We start from the raw sequence: 15,100 nt of genomic DNA on the forward strand, positions 1-15,100 counted from the left end.
TAGGGAAGGACAGTGCTGGCAGATGGCTCCACAGGTAAGGACTTGTGCCACAAAGCTTGATGGTCTAAGTTCAATCCTTGGGAAGGAGAGAATGAGGTCCTACAAAGCGTCCTTTGACCTTACACAAGCACCATAGCACAATCACGCATATGTGCATGTGCACATGGGCATGCACACACAAACAAATAAATAGATTTAAAAAATGTAAAGGACTAAATAGAGTATAAAACCATGGGTGAGATAATCAAAATTAATTTTAAAAAACCATCAAGTCTGTGAGTAAATAAACTAATGGATGACAAGGTGGTGAGCTTGATTTCCCTGTTTACCATTTCCTGTGCCCTGTAAACTCTGCTATATGCTGCTCTTCAGTTTTCTGTCAGAAAAAAAATATTTAAAATTAGACAAAGAGAAACCAATGAAATCAACTTTAGCCCCTGCTGTGATGCCTATGGAACACATGACCTTGGTCAAGTCAGCCCTTCCTCTTCAAGACATCATCCCCTCATCAGGTTACCTACCAGTTTTTCTTTTTCTTTTTCTTTTTCCTTTTTCTTTTTCTTCTCCTTTTTCTTTTTCTTTTTCTTTTTCTTTGTGTATGTGTGTGTGTGTGTGTGTGTGTGTGTGTGTGTGTTCGCGCGCACGCTTGTCTATGCCTATTCCTTTGTTCCAGAACTCTCTCTCAGGGTTCCCTTCAGAGCACTGGAGACCCAGAAGTGAATCAGGCTCTGAACATAAAGAAAACTGTAAACGTTCTTCACAGTCAGATAAAAACTTGGCCAAGATGCTCCTTTTCATCTATGAGATTGACCATAAGCCAAAGGCGGGAGACCAGACCCCCTTGGCAGTACCGTGGGAAAACGGGCCTTCTCACACCCAGTCTGCTGGGAATATGAAATGGTAGGAGCCATATATGGAGAGGAATTTAATAATCTCTAGAAATTTTACATATCTATATCCTTTGACCAGGCAATCTCGCTTCTAGGAATTGATTCCAAAGATATGCTAACAGAAGCAAGACACACATGCATAAAGCTATTCATGGCTGGATCCTCTGCCATGTGAAACCATGAAGGGCCCATTAATAGGGATAGGTTTGCCACAGGAGGGAAGGAGGGGCTCTCTGTCTGTTCTGACCAATAATCTCCAGGGCACAACATCAAGTGAGAGAATAAAGCTGGAGAAAATAGTATGGTGCATTAAGAGGATACACAACCATTTGCACAATTTCCTTAATTGAAAAAAAAAAACAGTAAAAATACAAAAAAAAAAAAAACCCCACAAACCCACATATTAAGAAATTGAGATGGGGTCAACGGAGTAGAGGCAAAAATATCCTCACTGAAAATACATCACTTGTAGAATATTTTTAGAAACAAGAAAATATACTTCAAAAGAATAAAAAAAAACTAGGATTGGCGTGATGGCTCACCTGGCTCCCAGCCATTCATCCCAGGAACCCAAGTGGTGGCAGGACAGAACCAAGTCCCCGGAGTGGTCAGACATCGTGTCCATATTGATATTTCCAGCATTAGGGACTAGACATCCAAATATAGGCACCAAAAGATCTGAGCAAAATCCTTCTAAGCCTAAGCATTCCTTAAAATAGCAACACAAACTCTTCAGTTTGGGTCTTTATAATAACTTTGCATTACATTTATTTATTTGTTTATATTTATTTATTATTTGTGTGTGCATGCCTGGCATGTGAGTGCAGGTCAAATGACAACTTTAGGAGTTGATTCTCTCCTTCCACCATGTGGTCCTAAAGTTCATACTCAGATCATCAGTCCTGGTAGCAAGTACCCCTACCCACGGAACCGTTTCACTGGGCCAGGTTTGGCTTTTGTCCCAGTCTTATATAGCTTAGGTTAGCCTCTACCTTACTGTGTAGCCAAGGCTGGCCTTGAACTTACTGCCTCAACCTTCCAAATGCAGGGTTTGCAGGCATGTATCACCTCACCCAATTATGTGGTCCTAGGCATCCAACACAGAGCTCTGTGGCTGGGCCAGCATTCTAACTGAGCTACATCCCCAAGGTTTCTCTGTGTAGCCCTGGTTGTCCTAGAACTCACTCTGTAGACCAGGCTGGCCTCAGACTTAGAGGTTCCCCTGCCTCTGCCTCACAAGTGCTTGGATTAAAGGCATGCACCACCCCTGCCTGGTTATGGGTGCTTGATAAGTGTCCTTAAGAAAAATAGATTTCCAGCTCTGCCTACTGGAAAGGGGTAAGGTAATGTGTGGGACTCTGGTCTTTTTTATTTTTTGTTGTGTGCCTGAAATTTTCCACAGTAAGCACCTTTGCTGCCCTCAAGGAGCCTGAAGACTCAGTCACACAGGCTAAAAGATGAGCTTCCCCTCGGAAGGGAGAGGACAGCCGAGTTTCCCAGGGGTGACAATCAGCAGGGGCAAGGTGGGGTTCCTGCAGAGGAAGCAGCATTAGTGACTGGGTGACTGATTCCTTCTTTCTTTTTTTAAATTATGTGTTTGATACAATACATTTTTCATTCTTCCTCATATTATGTCCCTGCCAGTTTCCCCTCCCTCAGCTCCTTCCAGTCCCTCTCTCTCTCACCTCCCCAACAAGTCCACTTCTCTGTTTCCCTTCAGTAAAGGGCAGATTTTCCAGGGATAATAAGACTAGGACATCCCCTCATGTTAAGGCTCTCCAAAGCAACCCAGTAGGAAGAAAGGGTCCCCAAAACAGGCAAACCAGTCGAAGACAGTCTCTGCTCCCACTGTTAGGAGTCCACAAGAACAAGATACACAACCATGACATATTAGCAGAGGACCTAGGTCAGTCCCGTGCATGCTCCCCAATTGTCAGCTCAGTTTCTGAGCTTCTATGAGTCTTGGTTAACTGAGTCTATGAGTTTTCTTTGGTGTCCTTGACTCCTCTAACTCTTAGAATCCTTCCTCCCCCTCCTGAAGCAGGACTCCCAAGCTCCTCCTAATGTTTAGCTCTGGGTCTCTGCATCTGCTCCAATCAGTTGCTGGGTGAAGCTTCTCTGATGACGATAATGCTAGGTTCTGGTCTATGAGTGTAGGAGAGTATCACCAGTAATCATTTCACTGACTTCCGTTGTTGTCGCTGCTGCTGCCGTTGTTGCTGTTGCTGTTATTGCTGTTGCTAGTAGTGCTTGGGTCTGTCCTGGGTCTCTGGGTTATCCAGCCTCTGGTTCCTGAGCTTCCAGGCAGTGTCAGGTGTGAACTTTCTCTCTTGTGGCATGTGGCATGGGTCTCAAACTGGACCAGTCGTTGGTTGGCCAGTCCCACAAGTTCTGCACCACCTTCATCACAGCACACCTTGCAGGCAGGACAAATGGTAGGTTGAAGGCTTTGTGGCTGGGTTGGTGTATCAGACACTGGAAGCCCTGCCTGGACGGGGAATATCTCTATGTTCTCTATACTAAGGGAACAAAAGGGCCTTTGAGAGGCAGCAGCAGAACAGAGGGTAGGGTACCATGGAGGTACCCCAATACCTACTTAAGGAACTCTAGGAGGGCTGCAGCTAAAGAGTCACTTACTTCAGGGTTGGGGATTTAGCTCAGTGGTAGAGCGCTTGCCTAGCAAGCGCAAGGCCCTGGGTTCGGTCCCCAGCTCCGAATAAAAGAAAAAAAAAAAAAAGAATCACTTACTTCATGGATTCTGTGCATTGTTGATGTCACCAGGTAGCTGAAAGGAGGATGGAGAAAAGGTCAGGAGGTGGAGGGGGGGGACAGCCTAGGCTGGACCAGTCCTGGAGAGGGACAAGGAGGCTCATATTCAGGATTGCCTAGCAAGGACAGGTGTAAGTAAGTGTTGTTGGAAGGAGGAAGGTGCTGGGAGGCAGTTTTCCCAGGTGCAGGTTGGATTCCGGTCTGGGTGACTTGGTAAGTGTGGGGGCCATTGTGAAGATGGATGAGGTAGCTGGTACCCTCCATCTGTGGGCCTGCACTGGCCATGAAGCCCACAAGTCTTTGGCTTTCTCCAACCTATGGGGCCTCATCTCTGAAGCAAGGTCTGGGAGCCTCAGATGAGTGCTCTGTAAATCTACCCCCCCGGGGGGGGGCAGGGCTTGCGTCTCATTCTACCTTGCACGCTTCTTGACTACAAGAGAGTCACGAGTTCTTCTCCCGCTTCCTTGCTGGAAATCCAGTTGTGTGATGTCAGTGGCATTTCCCTTCAGAAAAAGGAAATGAGGGTAGGGTGACACTTTCCTGGAAAGGAAAGTGAGCCTGGCCCCACCCTGCAGCCCTGGGCATAGCCAGCCAGCCCCGCCCACCTGGGGTCAGGGACAGGACTGAGACTGTCACCATTCAGAGGCCCCAGCACAGCGCTTGACTTTGCAGCAAGCTTGATTTGCCCCTACAGAGTCAGCACCTTCTCTGGTACCAGTGACCCAGTTCCCAGCTGTACGGAGGGGTCAAAGTTGCTGGAGGGATTCATGAAATGTCCCAAGGTAAATCCTTTGTACCAGAAAGAAAGAAAGAAAGAAAGAAAGAAAGAAAGAAAGAAAGAAAGAAAGAAAGAAAGAAAGGAAGGAAGGAAAGAAAGAAAGAAAGGAAAGAAAGGAAAGAAAGAGAAAGAAAGAAAGAAAGGAAGGAAGAAAGAAAGGTAGGAAGGAAGGAAGGAAGAAAGAAAGAGAGGAAAGAAAGAAAGAAAGAAAGAAAGAAAGAAAGAAAGAAAGAAAGAAAGAAAGAAAGAAACAACTTGGTCGAACTCAAAAGGCAAGACAGGAGAACAAAAGTCCAGGTCACATGTAGCATCTGAAGACATGTCCCCAGAAAGTCCCTATAGGGCTCCCAGAAGGCTGTTCCTCACAGATGTGTCCAGTACCTTTATTAAATTAAGCCAATATCCCACCAGGCAGGGGTGGTGCCCACCTTTAATCCCAGCATTTGGAAGGCAGAAGCAGGTGGATCTCTTGAGTTCAAGGCCAGCCTGGTCTACAGAGCAAGTTTTAGTTTTAGGACAGCCAGGGCTACACCAAGAAACCTTGTATTGAAAACAAAACAAAACTAAGCCATTCTCTGATCTTTAGCTTTTGGCCTCTGTAACATTCCTTAAAGTGCTATTTTGCATACAAAATGAAAACAAATATTAATCTGTCTAATGTAATTGCTATATGCTTTTAAATTGTTCATTATGTGTGTGTGTGTGTGTGTGTGTGTGTGTGTGTGCGCACGCGCTCACGCACGCATGCAAGAGTGGATGCCATGCACACATGGTAGGAGTTGGTTCTCTCCCCCCATCATATGAACTTGGGAACTGAACTTGGGTCATCAGGCTGGCGGTGAGCACCTTTACTTGCTGAACCATCTTACCAGCCCCGTGTGCCTTGGAATTGGAAAAACAAGCGGTAGATGTAATATGTTTACTACTATCTAGCAAACTGGCCACTTGAAACATTGATTGGGAGTTGATAATCAAGTTGCTACACCGTTAGAAACGTTGCCTGATGTTCCCAGAGGACCTGCTCAGCGTCCTTGCCATCCCATACTACACAGCGCAACCCCAAGCTCATTCCTTTCTCCATCCCTAACCCTTTGAGCCGTCCACATGAATTCTCAAGTTGACCATGGCTCCAACAGCTGGACAGACCCATGGAATGCGATCAGGTATGGTTGCCCTAGGCACCCGGGCACATTGATGCCGCAACAGCTTGGAAATACCCCTTACCCTCACCCTGCCCTCTCTCTTCTTGCAAACGTGGCTCGGGTCATACTTTCCACCATAGCCCCCACATGGAGGGCGGCTGGCTCGACTTCCTATGCACCCACGGGCTGGGGTTTTCAGGGCTCGGAAGAGTCACATAGGTACATGCTGTTCGGTGAGAGTTTGTACATGTTTCCGTGTGTAAGGTCTTAGTGTGGGTGTGCAGGTGTGTGGACGAGTGTGCAGATGTCTCAGGTGCGTGGCAGTGTTCCACATGTGCAGATGTCTATTATCTGTGCTGGTTGCTATTGGGTATAAATATATACAACTGAGGCCTGTACATATACTTGTGTTTGCACAGGTAAACCTTTGTTTATATGAGCATCTATCGCTATGCAAGATCTCACAACTCAAACGAGTGTGTTCTGAGCAGATGCACATGCGCAGAAGTGTATGATACTGGGATATAAATCAATACGTGTGTGTGCATGTTTGTGCTTTTTTTCGTAAGTATGCGTTTAAGTATGTTCATGTACATAAGTGGGGGGCATAGATATGTTTATGTAAGGTTTATGCGATTTATGGGGGCATCCTCATGTAGGAATATGGGTAAGTGCCTGTGTTTGTGCTTGGTTGAATGAGTGTGTGCTGAGTTCTTTGAGCCAGGGGAGAGGTACATTTGTGGGGCAGGTGTGCCTGTGCATGTGGCAAGGGTAGCCTCTTGCTGTCTTTTCTATCTTTCCCTCCTGGGAAAGCACAGAACTTCTGAGTCCTAACCTCAGCTGGTGGCACTTCCAGGAATGGGATTTCCTGAGACCTAAGGAGCACAGTAGGGTAGGGGTGAGACTTGGGCTCCTCAGAGAACAGGGCAGAAAGCCTTCAGAGCACTACAGTAGACCAGACTGGTGACAGGGCCCTAGCCCCCACCATAGTTGTCCCCAAGTGTGTACTACTAGGAAAGACACTGATTTAAGCACAGTCCTTGGGCTTTCAAAGCCCCTCCTTTTTTCTGGTTAGGACATGAAATAACCCTGTCAAGTCACTTATATGTCAAGCAGGGGCACAGTTTCAAGACCCGGGCTGCAGTGTTCCCTAGAGTTAAACTACACACCCACATCCGTATCCCTAGCTAATTCTTATGAGCTTCCATTGCTTGGGGAGGTTGAGGCCCAGTGAGTGAAAGCTAGCCTACTCTATGTGTTCTCCTCCACCCAGCCTCTTTTCTGGTAAGACTCACTTTTGCTCAGGTGAGAAGACACCTCGAGTTGGTAAAAACATACACTACCATGCTTGCTATGGCCCACAGCCTTCTAAATGAGGAAACTGAGTCAAGCAGAGGAACGAGGAAGAAAGTGAGGTGCACCCAGACTTCAGATGCCTTCTTCCGTCATCAGAATGGTTGCTTCCGGACTCGACCGGCCATGCTAACCCCCACATGTGGTTCTGTGGTTGGCCACAAAGCCTAAATATAGCCAGCAGGAAGCGGGGAATCCCCACTGGTGAGTGGAGATGGCCATTCCCCAGGTGTCTGCTGACCTGCCTCCCCCATAGGCTTGTACTGTCTAGAGAGAGCTGGGTGTCTGGGAGCATGTACTGGAGGCCATGCCGAGCCTGGAGCACAGACTGTTTTATTTCACTGGACAGCAGAGGAAACTGAGGGACGAGAACTAACCCGTTTGAAGCTAAGGAATGCCAACATCACCCCTACTGTGTCTTCTTTATCTCGAGCGAGGGACACAAGTCAAAGAGCAGGCCCTCAGAGCTGCTTAGACTTTGCTTAACACTGAAGCTTCCTGGGTGACTCCCCCTTGGCTGCCTCACCTGCACAGTAGGGAGTGCGTTGCCCCCTTGTAGGAGGATGTGATTGGGATCGAGGGAAATAAGGCTCTTGGCACCACAGCAGGGTTAGCACTACTTCTAGAACTCGGTAGAGGCCATGCTTGCAAAGTAGAAGAAGGGCAGGCAGTGTGCCCCCTCTCATCAAAGAGGTAAGAGCACCCACACAGGCCAGGGAGGCCCCTGTGGCAGACAACAGATGGTGGCCATCATCCACGACTGGCCTCTGGAGTATGTGCAGTTCCCTGAACTGAAACCTTGTCATTTCCCATGGGAAGATGGAGTCCATCACCTTTCTTCTGGAAACCATCACCTTTGGAATTTCCTCAATGAAGAGGAAGTGGCAGAAGCGACATCACATCACTTCCTAAGCGTAACACTAGCTGAAGGCTGGTGATAGTGACGATGATGACATCCCTCGTGAGAAAGCCCCTGCCTCTGCTAATGTCACAGTCAACAGCCAGCCTCAGCAGAGTGGCATGCCTGTGAAGGACTCTTCAAGTGACTGCATTCCCCAGACAGCCCCGCCCAACGCCCTCACCCCCCCCACCCCACCCCCCGTGTCCCATCTCCCCATCTCCCCCAGCCAGTGAAGGTCACCTAGAGCAGAAGCCACCTCTCCCCTAGGTTCTGCCAGAAGGCAAGTTTGAGAGCAAAACAATGTCATTGTTCCAAGCCACTGTCTCAGGTGACTGGTGACAAGACATTGAGTTACAGGGACACACTTCCAGTTCATGGCAGAGATTCTGCAATCATTCCTCCTGCTTTTGTGTCACAGGCTGAGCTACAGAACTCAGGTTGGGGCCCTTGGACAGGTCCCCACTTTTATGACAAATATCTGTTTGTCATATGAGAACCTCTCAAAGGAACTGGGGTTTGAACGGAGCAGCTGGGAGCAAGGAGACGTGAGTTTTAAGGAGCCTGGGCAGAGAGGAGTTCTGAGGGGCCACACTGTGGTGCTCCATCCTGTAAGGACCTCTCCACAGGATGCTCACGGACTGACCACAATATGAGGGGAAGCCCAGGTGGGCTGGTCAGGTCCTGGCAGGCTCTGGTCAGTACCGAAGGGGGGAGGGACAGAGGAGGGAACAGCCTGCAAGAGCACACCAGATGGGGTCCAGCAACTGAGGTCAGCCTCTGAGACTTCTCAGAAAACAGAAGGAAGGTTCGCCTTCCCTCCCCCTCTGGCCCTATCTTCAGAGATTAAGTCAGGAGCTCTCCAGAGCAGAGTTGGAAGCATCCTTATCAGCCATGTCTGGGGTACTTGGAAATGTGAACCCTCCTTGACTGCAGCCCAGCTCTGAGAAAACACAAAGCAGAAACATGGCGTATCTTACCCCTGCAGGCTTGCCAGCCAGTGCCCCGGGGTCCTCTTCATCGATCTAAAATGTGTGTTGCCTCTTGGAGCTACTGGGCGTTAGAGGAACTTTGAAGTTTTTCTGTCAGCGTGGTCCTAGCCAACACACCCCATGAAGAAGATTCCCTGCCTGGTGGAGAAAAGTAGGGTGCACAGGCTGTCAGGCCTAGGGATCTGCAAAGCCTTTCATACACTTGCAGCATGCTGGGTGCCACTCTGAGTGCTTTTCCCATGTCACCTTGTGTAATTCCCACAGCATCCCTCCAGAGGGGTTCCATTAGTACCTTGCAGAGAAAGAAACCAGGGTCCAGGGTGCTGACCGAAGCAGCAGAGCATCAGGTGCAGTGCACAGCTGGAGATTTGGATGGGGGTTCAGATCCCAAAATGCTGTCCTGCTGTGCTCTAGTGAGGAACAGACCAAGCAGGGCTGAGAGCTCTAGGGACCCTGAGCCCCCAGGGGCTTCCCATTGCCATCAAGGTTTGCATACCGTATGGAGGAACGAGAGGTTGAAGGCACAGGAGGGGGCTCAATGCCACCATCTGGGAAGATCTTGGGAGATAGGACCATTTGGGTGTTAGGAAGGTTTGCTAGGTAGGTCACATAGAGAGAAGAATGAGTCCTGGGCAGAGGGTGGAGACCCAGAGTTCTGGCTGCTGTGGAAATGGTATCAGCTGGAGAGGCTGGAGCACAACAGCTCTCAGGAGCCAGCAAAACTGTGAGGGCCGCTATGACCACATAATAGAATTGGGTTTTGTCCCAAGGGTAGGGGGCTATGGGAGGGTTTTGAGAGAGGAGGACCGTGGTGAGTCATGTAGCCACAGTGGATACATGTATGCACGGTGAGGAGGGAGAATGGAGGGGGAGACAGTATGTAGGGGATACAGTTAAGAAGAGAGCAAGCAAGCAGTAAAGTCCACCGAAGGTACGGAACGGAGTGGTTGTCGGGAAGGGGGGGGTGGGAGGTATAGAGCAGCATATCAAGAACAACCTCAAAGGCAGAGAGTAGAGCCAGGCTCAGCTGACAGGTTCTGCTGAGGACATACCAAGCATGGTTGTTCAGGGGCCCAGCTCTGAGCTCAGCCCTGACTTGGGAAGATGTACATCCAGGTCCTAACAGGAGTGTTTGGAGTGGATAGAAGGTGACTGGCCCCTTTCAGCAGATTGTTGGCTGAGGTGACTTGGACAGAGTAGGACTTAAGATGCCCAGTGTCAAACACAGAAGGACAAACACCTCACAGACCCTACTCTGTACCTGTAATGGCCAAGGATCCGAACTTCTCAGGCCTCTGCTTTGTGTTCTGTTCTGGGTGCACAGCATGGACGCCAGATCAGAAGGCCTCCTTCCTTTCTCTGACTTGCTGACTTGGCTTCCTCTGGTCCTAATGGACCTCAGGCCTTCCCCCAGCGTCAGCAGCCTCTGCTAATCCACAGCTGGTATTGAGCCGAATGAGCTCTCAGCTTGCACGGAGGCCTCAATGTTTGCGCTTTGAACAAATGAACAGACTCCAGCTGCCAAAACCCGGCTTCTGCCCTCCTGTCCAGTTAGTAGTGCCCTGGGACATGGACAGTTCTGAGGCTCCCAGTTCTCCCACTACTCGATATCCCTGACAGTTGTCTGAATGTTGGGACAGGAGGTCTTAAATTCCCTTCAGTTTCAGGAGCAGATCTTGGTACATCAAAGCCCCCTGCTCCAGCTGAACTGGAATGTGAGAGGAAGGCCACTGGGCAGATGCATCGTGACCTTTTAACCTTCTTTACAGAACACTGGGCAGCATCCTATGGTCCCTTCTCACAGGGGCTCAGCGATGAATAAAGGAGGGCAAAGCCATGTGATAATGCAGACTAGAGCTTAGGGGGAGAGGCTCGTGTGCCCATGCTACCTACCCAGGGTCGGGTCTGGTGCTTTGCTGACAAGCGACATGGACTCCTTCTGTACCCTGCATCCTGTCCCAGGGTGAAATGAAGAGGAGGGTAAGTGGACAGCCCAAGCGAGCATGGGAGCCATGTCCCCTGCTGACATTTCTGGACCACTGCCAGCCCGGGGCCTCCTCTCTCCCTTCTCTCCCTTATTTTTCTTTTGTTCTACAAGCTCCTGTCACGTGATCCCCTCTGCTTTTTTTTTAAACACAGCAGGCTCCCCATCCCAGGGCTTGTGTGTAATAGTTCCCTCCACTTAGAGGCATTCGCCAAATGCCAACCTCTCCCAGGCCCACAGTTAATATTTCTATATCCATCCAGCTCTTTTTCTTTTTTTAAGATGTATTTATTTATTTTATGTATTGGAGTATGCCATTGCTCTCTTCAGACACTCCAACAGGGTGGTTGTGAGTTATCGTGTGGTTGCTGGGAATTGAAGTCAGAATCCCTGAAAGAGCAGACAGTGCTCTTAACCTCTGAGCCATCTCTCCAGCCCTCCATTTAGCTCTTTAAAATAGCCATTTCTTGATTTTATAACTCTTATCTACTAAAAGTATGCATTTCGAGATTTTGGTTCCTTCACAATTGAGTAATTGTCACCAACGCCAGTTTCAGAAAACCCTCCCACCAAGATTCCAGACTCATCAGCAGTAACTCCTCTTCCTCTGACTAGGGCAGCCACGATCTCTTGTCTTTACGGATTCGTCTATTCCGGATAGTCCATGTGAGCGGAATGTCAGCATGCGGCCTTATGTGACCGGCGCCTGTAGTGCTCCTCGTGTTCTCAAGCTTCATTCACATTGTACTTCAGTTGCTTCACTCTATTCCTGGCCAAATACTATTCTGTTGAATGGGTGATACCACACTTGTCACCAGTCACCAGTGGGTAGGCTTCTGAGTAGTTTCCACATCCTAGGTATTACAAAAAATGCTGACGGACATTCATGCTGGCAAGTTTCCCTGTGGGCATGTTTTCATTTCTCTTGGGACATTTCCTAGGAATGAAATTGAGGGGTCATGTGATCACTATGTATACTAATCCTTTGAGGAACTACCAGACCCTGCCACAGAGGCTGCACCACATTGCCCAGTAGTAAATCAGTGACACTTTTGTATCAACACTTTGACTGTTTTAAAATGATGGGCTGGTGTGACTAGGGTGGCTGTGGTCTGACCTGTGCTTGTCTGCTGGCAAGTGATGCCATCTTTCTAGGACCTTCCTGGCCAGTTGTGCAATCTTTACGGACATGGCTTTTCAGATCTTTTTTTTTTTTTTCTTTTTTTTTTTTTTTTTCGGAGCTGGGGACCAAACCCAGGGCCTTGCGCTTGCTAGACAAGCGCTCTACCCTGAGCTAAATCCCCAACCCCTGGCTTTTCAGATCTTAAGTGAGTTCTGCAAGAGTTCTTTATACATTATAGTTACAAATCTCCTATTGGATACATGATTTACAAAAATTGTTTTCATTCTGTGTGTTCTGGCTTTTGCCTTTTGATGGTTTAATTTGAAGAACAAACTCTTTTCATTGGATGATGTCCAATGTGTCTAACTTTCCCTTTGTTGTTTACACTGTTTCTACCACATTTAAGAAACCATGCAAGGCTACAAGGGCTCGAAACAGTGTGTTCTTCTCCTAAGAGTCATACAGTGTCGATTCTTACAGACTTTGATACATTTTGAGTTAATTTTTGTATTGGTGTGAGGTGGGAGATTGACTTCATTCTTATCATGTATCCAGTTGCAATAGCTCCCATGTTGGAAAGTCTATGGGATGAGATTGGTGACCTTGCTGAACGGCAATTGCCCACAAATGTCCTTCCAATTTTAACTCAAGTATTATTTCCATAGAAACCATGGCCGACACATCCCTCACTCTGACCTCATCATGTTTAGATTCCCAGCACTTACCTATACCATACAGAAAGGAGAATGTACGTGTCTATATAATGGCAGACAAACTAACACAAATGGTGGGCTATACAATATAGTTACGGTTTGTAGATCACTCATAGATAATACTATGGTTAAAAGATACATTTATGGGGTTGGGGATTTAGCTCAGTGGTAGAGCGCTTGCTTAGCAACCACAAGGCCCTGGGTTCAGTCCCCAGCTCCAAAAAAAAGGAAAAAAAAAAGATACATTTATATACTAAGTGTAAACAAAGATACAGGCCTGAGCCAGATATTGGAGGTTCAAATCCAGCTCTGCCAATTTACTAACTGCCTGGACCCTGTGCATATTGTTTAGCCTATCTGTGCCTCAGTTTCCTCATCTATAAATTGGAGATTTACTTACTTCATGGGGTTGCCATGGTAACATGTAAAGGACGTGGCACATGAAGTGCTAACGAGGGATTTGTTATTAAGTATGACATTCCAAAAGCTTTAAGAGGTAAGGACAAACACACAGCTTCTCCCTTGGACTCCTTAGTAGTCTGCTAGTGGGAGATCTTCATCATCCTCTCTTCACTTCCTCGGTTTTCCCAGATCACTTCAAGGACTAAATATATACGAGTGCATCTCCATCCATGTTGGCCAGGCTGGTGTCCAGATCGGCAATGCCTGCTGGGAGCTCTACTGCCTGGAGCATGGCATTGAGCCTGATGGCCAGATGCCAAGCGACAAGACCATTGGGAGAGGAGATGACTCCTTTAACACTTTCTTCAGTGAGACAGGAGCTGGCAAGCATGTGCCTGGCAGTGTTCGTAGACCTGGAACCCACGGTTACTGATGAAGTTCACCCTGGCACCTACCATCAGCTCCTCCACCCAGAGCAGCTCCTCACAGGCAAGGGAGATGCTGCCAATAACTATGCCCGTGGCCACTATGGAAGATCATTGACTTGGGCTTAGACAGACTTTGCAAGCTGGCTGACCAGTGCATGTGTCTTCAGGGCTTCTTGGTTCCCCACAGCTTTGGCGGGAGAACTGGCTCGGGGTTCACCTTCCTGCTGATGGAGCGGCTCTGTTGATTACAGAAAGAAATCTAAGCTGGAATTCTCCATTTACCCAGTGCTCCCCCACCCCAGGTTTCTACTGTTGTAGTTGAGCCCTACAATTCCATCCTCACCACCAACACCACCCTGGAGCACTTTGATTGTGCTTTCATGGTAGTCAATGAGGTTAGAGAAACCTCAACATTGAGTGCCCAACCTACACTAACCTTAACCACCTTATTAGCCAAATTCTGTCTTCCATCACCGCTTCCCTCAGATTTGATGGGGCCCTGAATGTTGATCTGACAGAATTCCAGACCACCCTGGTGCCCTAGCCTCAAATCCACTTCCCTCTGGCCACTTATGCCCCTGTCATCTCTTCTGAGAAAGCCTAACATGAGCAATGTACAGCAGCAGAGATCACCCATGCCTGCTTTGAGCCAGCCCACCAGATGGTGAAATGTGACCCTCACCACATTTCACTTGCTTGCTGCCCACTGTACAGTGGTGAGGTCATTCCCAAGGATATCAATGAGCCATTGCCACCATCAAGACCAAGTGTACCAGTGTGTGGACTGGTGCCCCACTGGCTTCCAGGTTGGCATTAATTACCAGCCTCCTACTGTGGTACCTGGTGGTGACCTGGCCAGGGTCCAGAGAGCTGTTCGCATGCTGAGCAACACCACAGCCATTGCTGAGGCCTGGGCTCACCTAGATCACAGATTTGATCTGATGTATGCCTAGCGTGCCTTTGTGCACTGGTATGTGGGTGAGGGCATGGAGGAGTTCTCTGAGGCCAATAAGGACATGGCTGCCCTAGAGAAGGAGTCTGAGGAGGTTGGGGCACAGAGTGCTGAAGGAGACAATGAGGGTGAAAAATATTAACTCACGTGCTGCAATTTTACATCTCTGTGGTCCCATCTTTGACTTTGCATGTGTTTTAACTGTCCTAAACTATCAATAAATGTATTTCCATTTTAAAAATGTAAAGACAGGTACCCTGTGTGTTTTGGGTACCACTGTGTCTTCCTAGCCTATACTGTGCTCACAGGGAGGACACTGGATGCATGCCCTTTGGATTAATGAGGGAACAAAGGCATGTGTGCAGGAATGAGCCACAGATGGTTCTAATCCCACCCTCCCACTGTCTGGCTTGTGATGTCTTTGGACCTCTATAAAGAGAGGGTGTTGGAGTCATGGGTGATTTTTCCGTTTGGATACAGAACTCTTCAATTAAAAGGAACTCACTTTGAAAAGCAGATAATGGAGGCTGCTGTGGAAGACGTCACGGCACGCCCGGCATCCGTTCCTCCATGAGTACCTCTTTCCCAAAGCCTGCTGGACGGTGTGCAAACCACCAATGCTCCCCCAGCTCTCGGCAGCCCATGATTCAGAGGCAGCTGATATCTGAAGCACTAA

General features: G+C 48.2%; 1 pseudogene; it reads left to right on the forward strand.

Annotated features, from left to right (window-relative positions):
- The first annotated feature begins 13,342 nt into the window (after nucleotides 1–13,342).
- Nucleotides 13,343–14,566, forward strand: LOC116891714 (annotated as a pseudogene).
- The last annotated feature ends 534 nt before the right edge of the window (nucleotides 14,567–15,100 follow it).

The sequence above is a fragment of the Rattus rattus genome, chromosome 2, assembly GCF_011064425.1.
Source record: "Rattus rattus isolate New Zealand chromosome 2, Rrattus_CSIRO_v1, whole genome shotgun sequence".
NCBI classification, from domain to species: domain Eukaryota; kingdom Metazoa; phylum Chordata; class Mammalia; order Rodentia; family Muridae; genus Rattus; species Rattus rattus.